Here is a 15,723-nt window from a genome sequence, read left to right on the forward strand (position 1 = left end):
CCTGTTTTCCAACGGGTTTGGAGGTGGATCAGACCAAAGAGAGGCAGTTTGGTGTCGGCTCCAAAAATGGAAATTTCCTTGACCCCGCGGTCAAGTTTTTTCCAAATCCCAGCTCCTCCACTGTTTTGGCTGACAGCTGTTTGCTGGCCGATTTACCTCATTAAAAGTGATCAATACCTGTTTTCCAACAGGTTTGGAGGCGGATCAGACCAATAAGAGGCAGTTTGGTGTCGGCTCCAAAAATGGAAATTTCCTTGGTCAAGGTTTTTTCCAAATCCCAGCTCCTCCACTGTTTTGGCTGACAGCTGTTTGCTGGCCGATTTACCACATTAAAAGTGATCAATACCTGTTTTCCAACGGGTTTTGAGGCGGATCAGACCAAAAAGAGGCAGTTTGGTGTCAGCTCCAAAAACGGAATTTTTTTTCAAATCCCCCCTCCTCCACTGTTTTGGCTGACAGCTGTTTTGGCTGACAGCTGTTTGCTGGCCGATTTACCACATTAAAAGTGACCAATACCTGTTTTCCAATGGGTTTGGAGGTGGATCAGACCAAAAAGAGGCAGTTTGGTGTCGGCTCCAAAAACGGAAATTTCCTTGACCCCGCGGTCAAGGTTTTTTCCAAATCCCCCCTCCTCCACTGTTTTGGCTGACAGCTGTTTGCTGGCTGATTTACCACATTAAAAGTGATCAATACCTGTTTTCCAACGGGTTTGGAGGCGGATCAGACCAAAAAGAGGCAGTTTGGTGTCGGCTCCAAAAATGGAAATTTCCTTGACCCCGCGGTCAAGGTTTTTTCCAAATCCCAGCTCCTCCACTGTTTTGGCTGACAGCTGTTTGCTGGCCGATTTACCACATTAAAAGTGATCAATACCTGTTTTCCAACGGGTTTTGAGGCGGATCAGACCAAAAAGAGGCAGTTTGGTGTCAGCTCCAAAAACGGAATTTTTTTTCAAATCCCCCCTCCTCCACTGTTTTGGCTGACAGCTGTTTTGGCTGACAGCTGTTTGCTGGCCGATTTACCACATTAAAAGTGACCAATACCTGTTTTCCAATGGGTTTGGAGGTGGATCAGACCAAAAAGAGGCAGTTTGGTGTCGGCTCCAAAAACGGAAATTTCCTTGACCCCGCGGTCAAGGTTTTTTCCAAATCCCCCCTCCTCCACTGTTTTGGCTGACAGCTGTTTGCTGGCTGATTTACCACATTAAAAGTGATCAATTCCTGTTTTCCAACGGGTTTGGAGGTGGATCAGACCAAAAAGAGGCAGTTTGGTGTCGGCTCCAAAAATAGAAATATCCTTGACCCCGCGGTCAAGGTTTTTTCAAATCCCCCCTCCTCCACTGTTTTGGCTGACAGCTGTTTGCTGGCCGATTTACCACATTAAAAGTGATCAATACCTGTTTTCCAACGGGTTTGGAGGCGGATCAGACCAAAAAGAGGCAGTTTGGTGTCGGCTCCAAAAACGGAAATTTCCTTGACCCCGCGGTCAAGGTTTTTTCCAAATCGCCCCTCCTCCACTGTTTTGGCTGACAGCTGTTTGCTGACTGATTTACCACATTAAAAGTGATCAATACCTGTTTTCCAACGGGTTTGGAGGTGGATCAGACCAAAAAGAGGCAGTTTGGTGTCGGCTCCAAAAACGGAAATATCCTTGACCACGCGGTCAAGGTTTTTTTCAAATCCCCCCTCCTCCACTGTTTTGGCTGACAGCTGTTTGCTGGCCGATTTACCACATTAAAAGTGATCAATACCTGTTTTCCAACGGGTTTTGAGGCGGATCAGACCAAAAAGAGGCAGTTTGGTGTTGGCTCCAAAAACGGAAATTTCCTTGACCCCGCGGTCAAGGTTTTTTCCAAATCCCCCCTCCTCCACTGTTTTGGCTGACAGCTGTTTGCTGACTGATTTACCACATTAAAAGTGATCAATACCTGTTTTCCAACGGGTTTGGAGGTGGATCAGACCAAAAAGAGGCAGTTTGGTGTCGGCTCCAAAAATAGAAATATCCTTGACCCCGCGGTCAAGGTTTTTTCAAATCCCCCCTCCTCCACTGTTTTGGCTGACAGCTGTTTGCTGGCCGATTTACCACATTAAAAGTGATCAATACCTGTTTTCCAACGGGTTTGGAGGCGGATCAGACCAAAAAGAGGCAGTTTGGTGTCGGCTCCAAAAACGGAATTTTTTTTCAAATCCCCCCTCCTCCACTGTTTTGGCTGACAGCTGTTTGCTGGCCGATTTACCAAATTAAAAGTGATCAATACCTGTTTTCCAACGGGTTTGGAGGTGGATCAGACCAAAGAGAGGCAGTTTGGTGTCGGCTCCAAAAATGGAAATTTCCTTGACCCCGCGGTCAAGTTTTTTCCAAATCCCAGCTCCTCCACTGTTTTGGCTGACAGCTGTTTGCTGGCCGATTTACCTCATTAAAAGTGATCAATACCTGTTTTCCAACAGGTTTGGAGGCGGATCAGACCAATAAGAGGCAGTTTGGTGTCGGCTCCAAAAATGGAAATTTCCTTGACCCCGCGGTCAAGGTTTTTTCCAAATCCCAGCTCCTCCACTGTTTTGGCTGACAGCTGTTTGCTGGCCGATTTACCACATTAAAAGTGATCAATACCTGTTTTCCAACGGGTTTTGAGGCGGATCAGACCAAAAAGAGGCAGTTTGGTGTCAGCTCCAAAAACGGAATTTTTTTTCAAATCCCCCCTCCTCCACTGTTTTGGCTGACAGCTGTTTTGGCTGACAGCTGTTTGCTGGCCGATTTACCACATTAAAAGTGACCAATACCTGTTTTCCAATGGGTTTGGAGGTGGATCAGACCAAAAAGAGGCAGTTTGGTGTCGGCTCCAAAAACGGAAATTTCCTTGACCCCGCGGTCAAGGTTTTTTCCAAATCCCCCCTCCTCCACTGTTTTGGCTGACAGCTGTTTGCTGGCTGATTTACCACATTAAAAGTGATCAATACCTGTTTTCCAACGGGTTTGGAGGCGGATCAGACCAAAAAGATGCAGTTTGGTGTCGGCTCCAAAAATGGAAATTTCCTTGACCCCGCGGTCAAGGTTTTTTCCAAATCCCAGCTCCTCCACTGTTTTGGCTGACAGCTCTTTGCTGGCCGATTTACCACATTAAAAGTGATCAATACCTGTTTTCCAACGGGTTTTGAGGCGGATCAGACCAAAAAGAGGCAGTTTGGTGTCAGCTCCAAAAACGGAATTTTTTTTCAAATCCCCCCTCCTCCACTGTTTTGGCTGACAGCTGTTTTGGCTGACAGCTGTTTGCTGGCCGATTTACCACATTAAAAGTGACCAATACCTGTTTTCCAATGGGTTTGGAGGTGGATCAGACCAAAAAGAGGCAGTTTGGTGTCGGCTCCAAAAACGGAAATTTCCTTGACCCCGCGGTCAAGGTTTTTTCCAAATCCCCCCTCCTCCACTGTTTTGGCTGACAGCTGTTTGCTGGCTGATTTACCACATTAAAAGTGATCAATTCCTGTTTTCCAACGGGTTTGGAGGTAGATCAGACCAAAAAGAGGCAGTTTGGTGTCGGCTCCAAAAATAGAAATATCCTTGACCCCGCGGTCAAGGTTTTTTCAAATCCCCCCTCCTCCACTGTTTTGGCTGACAGCTGTTTGCTGGCCGATTTACCACATTAAAAGTGATCAATACCTGTTTTCCAACGGGTTTGGAGGCGGATCAGACCAAAAAGAGGCAGTTTGGTGTCGGCTCCAAAAACGGAATTTTTTTTCAAATCCCCCCTCCTCCACTGTTTTGGCTGACAGCTGTTTTGGCTGACAGCTGTTTGCTGGCCGATTTACCACATTAAAAGTGATCAATACCTGTTTTCCAATGGGTTTGGAGGTGGATCAGACCAAAAAGAGGCAGTTTGGTGTCGACTCCAAAAACGGAAATTTCCTTGACCACACGGTCAAGGTTTTTTCCAAATCCCCCCTCCTCCACTGTTTTGGCTGACAGCTGTTTGCTGGCCGATTTACCACATTAAAAGTGATCAATACCTGTTTTCCAACGGGTTTGGAGGCGGATCAGACCAAAAAGAGGCAGTTTGGTGTCGGCTCCAAAAACGGAAATTTCCTTGACCACGAGGTCAAGGTTTTTTCCAAATCCCCCCTCCTCCACTGTTTTGGCTGACAGCTGTTTGCTGGCCGATTTACCACATTAAAAGTGATCAATACCTGTTTTCCAACGGGTTTGGAGGCGGATCAGACCAAAAAGAGGCAGTTTGGTGTCGGCTCCAAAAACGGAAATTTCCTTGACCCCGCGGTCAAGGTTTTTCCAAATCCCAGCTCCTCCACTGTTTTGGCTGACAGCTGTTTGCTGGCCGATTTACCACATTAAAAGTGATCAATACCTGTTTTCCAACAGGTTTGGAGGCGGATCAGACCAATAAGAGGCAGTTTGGTGTCGGCTCCAAAAATGGAAATTTCCTTGACCCCGCGGTCAAGGTTTTTTCCAAATCCCAGCTCCTCCACTGTTTTGGCTGACAGCTGTTTGCTGGCCGATTTAAAACATTAAAAGTGATCAATACCTGTTTTCCAACGGGTTTGGAGGCGGATCAGACCAAAAAGAGGCAGTTTGGTGTCAGCTCCAAAAACGGAATTTTTTTTCAAATCCCCCCTCCTCCACTGTTTTGGCTGACAGCTGTTTTGGCTGACAGCTGTTTGCTGGCCGATTTACCACATTAAAAGTGACCAATACCTGTTTTCCAATGGGTTTGGAGGTGGATCAGACCAAAAAGAGGCAGTTTGGTGTCGGCTCCAAAAACGGAAATTTCCTTGACCCCGCGGTCAAGGTTTTTTCCAAATCCCCCCTCCTCCACTGTTTTGGCTGACAGCTGTTTGCTGGCTGATTTACCACATTAAAAGTGATCAATTCCTGTTTTCCAACGGGTTTGGAGGTGGATCAGACCAAAAAGAGGCAGTTTGGTGTCTGCTCCAAAAATAGAAATATCCTTGACCCCGCGGTCAAGGTTTTTTCAAATCCCCCCTCCTCCACTGTTTTGGCTGACAGCTGTTTGCTGGCCGATTTACCACGTTAAAAGTGATCAATACCTGTTTTCCAACGGTTTTGGAGGCGGATGAGACCAAAAAGAGGCAGTTTGGTGTCGGCTCCAAAAATGGAAATTTCCTTGACCCCGCGGTCAAGGTTTTTTTCAAATCCCCCCTCCTCCACTGTTTTGGCTGACAGCTGTTTTGGCTGACAGCTGTTTGCTGGCCGATTTACCACATTAAAAGTGATCAATACCTGTTTTCCAACGGGTTTTAAAGCGGATCAGACCAAAAAGAGGCAGTTTGGTGTCGGCTCAAAAAACGGAAATTTCCTTGACCACAAGGTCAAGGTTTTTTCCAAATCCCCCCTCCTCCACTGTTTTGGCTGACAGCTGTTTTGGCTGATTTACCACATTAAAAGTGATCAATTCCTGTTTTCAACGGGTTTGGAGGTGGATCAGACCAAAAAGAGGCAGTTTGGTGTCGGCTCCAAAAATGGAAATATCCTTGACCCCGCGGTCAAGGTTTTTTCAAATCCCCCCTCCTCCACTGTTTTGGCTGACAGCTGTTTGCTGGCCGATTTACCACGTTAAAAGTGATCAATACCTGTTTTCCAACGGGTTTGGAGGCGGATCAGACCAAAAAGAGGCAGTTTGGTGTCGGCTCCAAAAATGGAAATTTCCTTGACCCCGCGGTCAAGGTTTTTTTCAAATCCCCCCTCCTCCACTGTTTTGGCTGACAGCTGTTTGCTGGCCGATTTACCACATTAAAAGTGATCAATACCTGTTTTCCAACGGGTTTGGAGGCGGATCAGACCAAAAAGAGGCAGTTTGGTGTCGGCTCCAAAAACGGAATTTTTTTTCAAATCCCCCCTCCTCCACTGTTTTGGCTGACAGCTGTTTGCTGGCCGATTTACCAAATTAAAAGTGATCAATACCTGTTTTCCAACGGGTTTGGAGGTGGATCAGACCAAAGAGAGGCAGTTTGGTGTCGGCTCCAAAAATGGAAATTTCCTTGACCCCGCGGTCAAGGTTTTTTCCAAATCCCAGCTCCTCCACTGTTTTGGCTGACAGCTGTTTGCTGGCCGATTTACCACATTAAAAGTGATCAATACCTGTTTTCCAACGGGTTTTGAGGCGGATCAGACCAAAAAGAGGCAGTTTGGTGTCAGCTGCAAAAACGGAATTTTTTTTCAAATCCCCCCTCCTCCACTGTTTTGGCTGACAGCTGTTTTGGCTGACAGCTGTTTGCTGGCCGATTTACCACATTAAAAGTGACCAATACCTGTTTTCCAATGGGTTTGGAGGTGGATCAGACCAAAAAGAGGCAGTTTGGTGTCGGCTCCAAAAACGGAAATTTCCTTGACCCCGCGGTCAAGGTTTTTTCCAAATCCCCCCTCCTCCACTGTTTTGGCTGACAGCTGTTTGCTGGCTGATTTACCACATTAAAAGTGATCAATACCTGTTTTCCAACGGGTTTGGAGGCGGATCAGACCAAAAAGAGGCAGTTTGGTGTCGGCTCCAAAAATGGAAATTTCCTTGACCCCGCGGTCAAGGTTTTTTCCAAATCCCAGCTCCTCCACTGTTTTGGCTGACAGCTGTTTGCTGGCCGATTTACCACATTAAAAGTGATCAATACCTGTTTTCCAACGGGTTTGGAGGCGGATCAGACCAAAAAGAGGCAGTTTGGTGTCGGCTCCAAAAACGGAATTTTTTTTCAAATCCCCCCTCCTCCACTGTTTTGGCTGACAGCTGTTTTGGCTGACAGCTGTTTGCTGGCCGATTTACCACATTAAAAGTGATCAATACCTGTTTTCCAATGGGTTTGGAGGTGGATCAGACCAAAAAGAGGCAGTTTGGTGTCGACTCCAAAAACGGAAATTTCCTTGACCACACGGTCAAGGTTTTTTCCAAATCCCCCCTCCTCCACTGTTTTGGCTGACAGCTGTTTGCTGGCCGATTTACCACATTAAAAGTGATCAATACCTGTTTTCCAACGGGTTTGGAGGCGGATCAGACCAAAAAGAGGCAGTTTGGTGTCGGCTCCAAAAACGGAAATTTCCTGGACCACGAGGTCAAGGTTTTTTCCAAATCCCCCCTCCTCCACTGTTTTGGCTGACAGCTGTTTGCTGGCCGATTTACCACATTAAAAGTGATCAATACCTGTTTTCCAACGGGTTTGGAGGCGGATCAGACCAAAAAGAGGCAGTTTGGTGTCGGCTCCAAAAACGGAATTTTTTTTCAAATCCCCCCTCCTCCACTGTTTTGGCTGACAGCTGTTTGCTGGCCGATTTACCACATTAAAAGTGATCAATACCTGTTTTCCAATGGGTTTGGAGGTGGATCAGACCAAAAAGAGGCAGTTTGGTGTCGACTCCAAAAACGGAAATTTCCTTGACCACACGGTCAAGGTTTTTTCCAAATCCCCCCTCCTCCACTGTTTTGGCTGACAGCTGTTTGCTGGCCGATTTACCACATTAAAAGTGATCAATACCTGTTTTCCAACGGGTTTGGAGGCGGATCAGACCAAAAAGAGGCAGTTTGGTGTCGGCTCCAAAAACGGAAATTTCCTTGACCACGAGGTCAAGGTTTTTTCCAAATCCCCCCTCCTCCACTGTTTTGGCTGACAGCTGTTTGCTGGCCGATTTACCACATTAAAAGTGATCAATACCTGTTTTCCAACGGGTTTGGAGGCGGATCAGACCAAAAAGAGGCAGTTTGGTGTCGGCTCCAAAAACGGAATTTTTTTTCAAATCCCCCCTCCTCCACTGTTTTGGCTGACAGCTGTTTGCTGGCCGATTTACCACATTAAAAGTGATCAATACCTGTTTTCCAACGGGTTTGGAGGTGGATCAGACCAAAGAGAGGCAGTTTGGTGTCGGCTCCAAAAATGGAAATTTCCTTGACCCCGCGGTCAAGTTTTTTCCAAATCCCAGCTCCTCCACTGTTTTGGCTGACAGCTGTTTGCTGGCCGATTTACCTCATTAAAAGTGATCAATACCTGTTTTCCAACAGGTTTGGAGGCGGATCAGACCAATAAGAGGCAGTTTGGTGTCGGCTCCAAAAATGGAAATTTCCTTGACCCCGCGGTCAAGGTTTTTTCCAAATCCCAGCTCCTCCACTGTTTTGGCTGACAGCTGTTTGCTGGCCGATTTACCACATTAAAAGTGATCAATACCTGTTTTCCAACGGGTTTTGAGGCGGATCAGACCAAAAAGAGGCAGTTTGGTGTCAGCTCCAAAAACGGAATTTTTTTTCAAATCCCCCCTCCTCCACTGTTTTGGCTGACAGCTGTTTTGGCTGACAGCTGTTTGCTGGCCGATTTACCACATTAAAAGTGACCAATACCTGTTTTCCAATGGGTTTGGAGGTGGATCAGACCAAAAAGAGGCAGTTTGGTGTCGGCTCCAAAAACGGAAATTTCCTTGACCCCGCGGTCAAGGTTTTTTCCAAATCCCCCCTCCTCCACTGTTTTGGCTGACAGCTGTTTGCTGGCTGATTTACCACATTAAAAGTGATCAATACCTGTTTTCCAACGGGTTTGGAGGCGGATCAGACCAAAAAGAGGCAGTTTGGTGTCGGCTCCAAAAATGGAAATTTCCTTGACCCCGCGGTCAAGGTTTTTTCCAAATCCCAGCTCCTCCACTGTTTTGGCTGACAGCTGTTTGCTGGCCGATTTACCACATTAAAAGTGATCAATACCTGTTTTCCAACGGGTTTGGAGGCGGATCAGACCAAAAAGAGGCAGTTTGGTGTCGGCTCCAAAAACGGAAATTTCCTTGACCACGAGGTCAAGGTTTTTTTCAAATCCCCCCTCCTCCACTGTTTTGGCTGACAGCTGTTTGCTGGCCGATTTACCACATTAAAAGTGATCAATACCTGTTTTCCAATGGGTTTGGAGGTGGATCAGACCAAAAAGAGGCAGTTTGGTGTCGACTCCAAAAACGGAAATTTCCTTGACCACACGGTCAAGGTTTTTTCCAAATCCCCCCTCCTCCACTGTTTTGGCTGACAGCTGTTTGCTGGCCGATTTACCACATTAAAAGTGATCAATACCTGTTTTCCAACGGGTTTGGAGGCGGATCAGACCAAAAAGAGGCAGTTTGGTGTCGGCTCCAAAAACGGAAATTTCCTTGACCACGAGGTCAAGGTTTTTTCCAAATCCCCCCTCCTCCACTGTTTTGGCTGACAGCTGTTTGCTGGCCGATTTACCACATTAAAAGTGATCAATACCTGTTTTCCAACGGGTTTGGAGGCGGATCAGACCAAAAAGAGGCAGTTTGGTGTCGGCTCCAAAAACGGAATTTTTTTTCAAATCCCCCCTCCTCCACTGTTTTGGCTGACAGCTGTTTGCTGGCCGATTTACCACATTAAAAGTGATCAATACCTGTTTTCCAACGGGTTTGGAGGTGGATCAGACCAAAGAGAGGCAGTTTGGTGTCGGCTCCAAAAATGGAAATTTCCTTGACCCCGCGGTCAAGTTTTTTCCAAATCCCAGCTCCTCCACTGTTTTGGCTGACAGCTGTTTGCTGGCCGATTTACCTCATTAAAAGTGATCAATACCTGTTTTCCAACAGGTTTGGAGGCGGATCAGACCAATAAGAGGCAGTTTGGTGTCGGCTCCAAAAATGGAAATTTCCTTGACCCCGCGGTCAAGGTTTTTTCCAAATCCCAGCTCCTCCACTGTTTTGGCTGACAGCTGTTTGCTGGCCGATTTACCACATTAAAAGTGATCAATACCTGTTTTCCAACGGGTTTTGAGGCGGATCAGACCAAAAAGAGGCAGTTTGGTGTCAGCTCCAAAAACGGAATTTTTTTTCAAATCCCCCCTCCTCCACTGTTTTGGCTGACAGCTGTTTTGGCTGACAGCTGTTTGCTGGCCGATTTACCACATTAAAAGTGACCAATACCTGTTTTCCAATGGGTTTGGAGGTGGATCAGACCAAAAAGAGGCAGTTTGGTGTCGGCTCCAAAAACGGAAATTTCCTTGACCCCGCGGTCAAGGTTTTTTCCAAATCCCCCCTCCTCCACTGTTTTGGCTGACAGCTGTTTGCTGGCTGATTTACCACATTAAAAGTGATCAATACCTGTTTTCCAACGGGTTTGGAGGCGGATCAGACCAAAAAGAGGCAGTTTGGTGTCGGCTCCAAAAATGGAAATTTCCTTGACCCCGCGGTCAAGGTTTTTTCCAAATCCCAGCTCCTCCACTGTTTTGGCTGACAGCTGTTTGCTGGCCGATTTACCACATTAAAAGTGATCAATACCTGTTTTCCAACGGGTTTGGAGGCGGATCAGACCAAAAAGAGGCAGTTTGGTGTCGGCTCCAAAAACGGAAATTTCCTTGACCACGAGGTCAAGGTTTTTTTCAAATCCCCCCTCCTCCACTGTTTTGGCTGACAGCTGTTTGCTGGCCGATTTACCACATTAAAAGTGATCAATACCTGTTTTCCAACGGGTTTGGAGGCGGATCAGACCAAAAAGAGGCAGTTTGGTGTCGGCTCCAAAAACGGAAATTTCCTTGACCACGAGGTCAAGGTTTTTTTCAAATCCCCCCTCCTCCACTGTTTTGGCTGACAGCTGTTTGCTGGCCGATTTACCACATTAAAAGTGATCAATACCTGTTTTCCAACGGGTTTGGAGGCGGATCAGACCAAAAAGAGGCAGTTTGGTGTCGGCTCCAAAAATGGAAATTTCCTTGACCCCGCGGTCAAGGTTTTTTTCAAATCCCCCCTCCTCCACTGTTTTGGCTGACAGCTGTTTGCTGGCCGATTTACCACATTAAAAGTGATCAATTCCTGTTTTCCAACGGGTTTGGAGGCGGATCAGACCAAAAAGAGGCAGTTTGGTGTCGGCTCCAAAAATAGAAATATCCTTGACCCCGCGGTCAAGGTTTTTTCCAAATCCCCCCTCCTCCACTGTTTTGGCTGACAGCTGTTTGCTGGCCGATTTACCAAATTAAAAGTGATCAATACCTGTTTTCCAACGGGTTTGGAGGTGGATCAGACCAAAGAGAGGCAGTTTGGTGTCGGCTCCAAAAATGGAAATTTCCTTGACCCCGCGGTCAAGGTTTTTCCAAATCCCAGCTCCTCCACTGTTTTGGCTGACAGCTGTTTGCTGGCCGATTTACCTCATTAAAAGTGATCAATACCTGTTTTCCAACAGGTTTGGAGGCGGATCAGACCAATAAGAGGCAGTTTGGTGTCGGCTCCAAAAATGGAAATTTCCTTGACCCCGCGGTCAAGGTTTTTTCCAAATCCCAGCTCCTCCACTGTTTTGGCTGACAGCTGTTTGCTGGCCGATTTACCACATTAAAAGTGATCAATACCTGTTTTCCAACGGGTTTGGAGGCGGATCAGACCAAAAAGAGGAAGTTTGGTGTCAGCTCCAAAAACGGAATTTTTTTTCAAATCCCCCCTCCTCCACTGTTTTGGCTGACAGCTGTTTTGGCTGACAGCTGTTTGCTGGCCGATTTACCACATTAAAAGTGACCAATACCTGTTTTCCAATGGGTTTGGAGGTGGATCAGACCAAAAAGAGGCAATTTGGTGTCGGCTCCAAAAACGGAAATTTCCTTGACCCCGCGGTCAAGGTTTTTTCCAAATCCCCCCTCCTCCACTGTTTTGGCTGACAGCTTTTTGCTGGCTGATTTACCACATTAAAAGTGATCAATTCCTGTTTTCCAACGGGTTTGAAGGTGGATCAGACCAAAAAGAGGCAGTTTGGTGTCTGCTCCAAAAATAGAAATATCCTTGATCCCGCGGTCAAGGTTTTTTTCAAATCCCCCCTCCTCCACTGTTTTGGCTGACAGCTGTTTGCTGGCCGATTTACCACATTAAAAGTGATCAATACCTGTTTTCCAACGGTTTTGGAGGCGGATCAGACCAAAAAGAGGCAGTTTGGTGTCGGATCCAAAAACGGAAATTTCCTTGACCACGCGGTCAAGGTTTTTTTCAAATCCCCCCTCCTCCACTGTTTTAGCTGACAGCTGTTTGCTGGCCGATTTACCACTTTAAAAGTGATCAATACCTGTTTTCCAACGGGGTTGGAGGGGGATCAGACCAAAAAGAGGCAGTTTGGTGTCGGCTCCAAAAATAGAAATTTCCTTGACCCCGCGGTCAAGTTTTTTCCAAAACCCAGCTCCTCCACTGTTTTGGCTGACAGCTGTTTGCTGGCCGATTTACCACATTAAAAGTGATCAATACCTGTTTTCCAACGGGTTTGGAGGCGGATCAGACCAAAAAGAGGCAGTTTGGTGTCGGCTCCAAAAACGGAAATTTCCTTGACCCCGCGGTCAAGGTTTTTTCAAATCCCCCCTCCTCCACTGTTTTGGCTGACAGCTGTTTGCTGGCCGATTTACCACATTAAAAGTGATCAATACCTGTTTTCCAACGGGTTTGGAGGCGGATCAGACCAAAAAGAGGCAGTTTGGTGTCGGCTCCAAAAACGGAAATTTCCTTGACCACGCGGTCAAGGTTTTTTTCAAATCCCCCCTCCTCCACTGTTTTGGCTGACAGCTGTTTTGGCTGACAGCTGTTTGCTGGCCGATTTACCACATTAAAAGTGATCAATACCTGTTTCCCAACAGGTTTGGAGGCGGATCAGACCAAAAAGAGGCAGTTTGGTGTCGGCTTCAAAAACGGAAATTTCCTTGACCCCGCGGTCAAGGTTTTTTTCAAATCCCCCCTCCTCCACTGTTTTAGCTGACAGCTGTTTGCTGGCCGATTTACCACATTAAAAGTGATCAATACCTGTTTTCCAACGGGTTTGGAGGCGGATCAGACCAAAAAGAGGGAGTTTGGTGTCGGCTCCAAAAATGGAAATTTCCTTGACCCCGCGGTCAAGGTTTTTTCCAAATCCCCCCTCCTCCACTGTTTTGGCTGACAGCTGTTTGCTGGCCGATTTACCACATTAAAAGTGATCAATACCTGTTTTCCAACGGGTTTGGAGGCGGATCAGACCAAAAAGAGACAGTTTGGTGTTGGCTCCAAAAACGGAAATTTCCTTGACCCCGCGGTCAAGTTTTTTTCCAAATCCCCCCTCCTCCACTGTTTTGGCTGACAGCTGTTTGCTGGCCGATTTACCACATTAAAAGTGATCAATACCTGTTTTCCAACGGGTTTGGAGGCGGATCAGACCAAAAAGAGGCAGTTTGGTGTCGGCTCCAAAAACGGAATTTTTTTTCAAATCCCCCCTCCTCCACTGTTTTGGCTGACAGCTGTTTGCTGGCCGATTTACCAAATTAAAAGTGATCAATACCTGTTTTCCAACGGGTTTGGAGGTGGATCAGACCAAAGAGAGGCAGTTTGGTGTCGGCTCCAAAAATGGAAATTTCCTTGACCCCGCGGTCAAGTTTTTTCCAAATCCCAGCTCCTCCACTGTTTTGGCTGACAGCTGTTTGCTGGCCGATTTACCACATTAAAAGTGATCAATACCTGTTTTCCAACGGGTTTAGAGGCGGATCAGACCAAAAAGAGGCAGTTTGGTGTCAGCTCCAAAAACGGAATTTTTTTTCAAATCCCCCCTCCTCCACTGTTTTGGCTGACAGCTGTTTTGGCTGACAGCTGTTTGCTGGCCGATTTACCACATTAAAAGTGATCAATACCTGTTTTCCAATGGGTTTGGAGGTGGATCAGACCAAAAAGAGGCAGTTTGGTATCGACTCCAAAAATGGAAATTTCCTTGACCCCCCAGTCAAGGTTTTTTTCAAATCCCCCCTCCTCCACTGTTTTGGCTGACAGCTGTTTGCTGGCCGATTTACCACATTAAAAGTGATCAATACCTGTTTTCCAACGGGTTTGGAGGCGGATCAGACCAATAAGAGACAGTTTGGTGTCGGCTCCAAAAATGGAAATTTCCTTGACCACGAGGTCAAGGTTTTTTCCAAATCCCCCCTCCTCCACTGTTTTGGCTGACAGCTGTTTGCTGGCCGATTTACCACATTAAAAGTGATCAATACCTGTTTTCCAACGGTTTTGGAGGCGGATCAGACCAAAAAGAGGCAGTTTGGTGTCGGCTCCAAAAATGGAAATTTCCTTGACCCCGCGGTCAAGGTTTTTTTCAAATCCCCCCTCCTCCACTGTTTTGGCTGACAGCTGTTTGCTGGCCGATTTACCACATTAAAAGTGATCAATACCTGTTTTCCAACGGGTTTTGAGGCGGATCAGACCACAAAGAGGCAGTTTGGTCTTGGCTCCAAAAACGGAAATTTCCTTGACCCCGCGGTCAAGGTCTTTTCAAAATCCCCCCTCCTCCACTGTTTTGGCTGACAGCTGTTTGCTGGCCGATTTACCACATTAAAAGTGATCAATACCTGTTTTCCAACGGTTTTGGAGGCGGATCAGACCAAAAAGAGGCAGTTTGGTGTCGGCTCCAAAAATGGAAATTTCCTTGACCCCGCGGTCAAGGTTTTTTCAAATCCCCCCTCCTCCACTGTTTTGGCTGACAGCTGTTTTGGCTGACAGCTGTTTGCTGGCCGATTTACCACATTAAAAGTGATCAATACCTGTTTTCCAACGGGTTTTGAGGCGGATCAGACCAAAAAGAGGCAGTTTGGTGTCGGCTCCAAAAACGGAAATTTCCTTGACCACGCGGTCAAGGTTTTTTTCAAATCCCCCCTCCTCCACTGTTTTGGCTGACAGCTGTTTTGGCTGACAGCTGTTTGCTGGCCGATTTACCACATTAAAAGTGATCAATACCTGTTTTCCAACGGGTTTTGAGGCGGATCAGACCAAAAAGAGGCAGTTTGGTGTCGGCTCAAAAAACGGAAATTTCCTTGACCACGAGGTCAAGGTTTTTTCCAAATCCCCCCTCCTCCACTGTTTTGGCTGACAGCTGTTTGCTGGCCGATTTACCACATTAAAAGTGATCAATACCTGTTTTCCAACGGGTTTGGAGGCGGATCAGACCAAAAAGAGGCAGTTTGGTGTCGGCTCCAAAAACGGAATTTTTTTTCAAATCCCCCCTCCTCCACTGTTTTGGCTGACAGCTGTTTTGGCTGACAGCTGTTTGCTGGCCGATTTACCACATTAAAAGTGATCAATACCTGTTTTCCAACGGGTTTGGAGGCGGATCAGACCACAAAGAGGCAGTTTGGTGTTGGCTCCAAAAACGGAAATTTCCTTGACCCCGCGGTCAAGGTTTTTTCCAAATCCCCCCTCCTCCACTGTTTTGGCTGACAGCTGTTTGCTGGCCGATTTACCACATTAAAAGTGATCAATACCTGTTTTCCAACGGTTTTGGAGGCGGATCAGACCAAAAAGAGGCAGTTTGGTGTCGGCTCCAAAAACGGAAATTTCCTTGACCCCGCGGTCAAGGTTTTTTCAAAATCCCCCCTCCTCCACTGTTTTGGCTGACAGCTGTTTGCTGGCCGATTTACCACATTAAAAGTGATCAATACCTGTTTTCCAACGGTTTTGGAGGCGGATCAGACCAAAAAGAAGCAGTTTGGTGTCGGCTCCAAAAATGGAAATTTCCTTGACCCCGCGGTCAAGGTTTTTTTCAAATCCCCCCTCCTCCACTGTTTTGGCTGACAGCTGTTTTGGCTGACAGCTGTTTGCTGGCCGATTTACCACATTAAAAGTGATCAATACCTGTTTTCCAACGGGTTTTGAGGCGGATCAGACCAAAAAGAGGCAGTTTGGTGTCGGCTCCAAAAACGGAAATTTCCTTGACCACGCGGTCAAGGTTTTTTTCAAATCCCCCCTCCTCCACTGTTTTGGCTGACAGCTGTTTTG

The sequence above is a fragment of the Pempheris klunzingeri genome, chromosome 4, assembly GCF_042242105.1.
Source record: "Pempheris klunzingeri isolate RE-2024b chromosome 4, fPemKlu1.hap1, whole genome shotgun sequence".
Lineage (NCBI taxonomy): Eukaryota > Metazoa > Chordata > Actinopteri > Acropomatiformes > Pempheridae > Pempheris > Pempheris klunzingeri.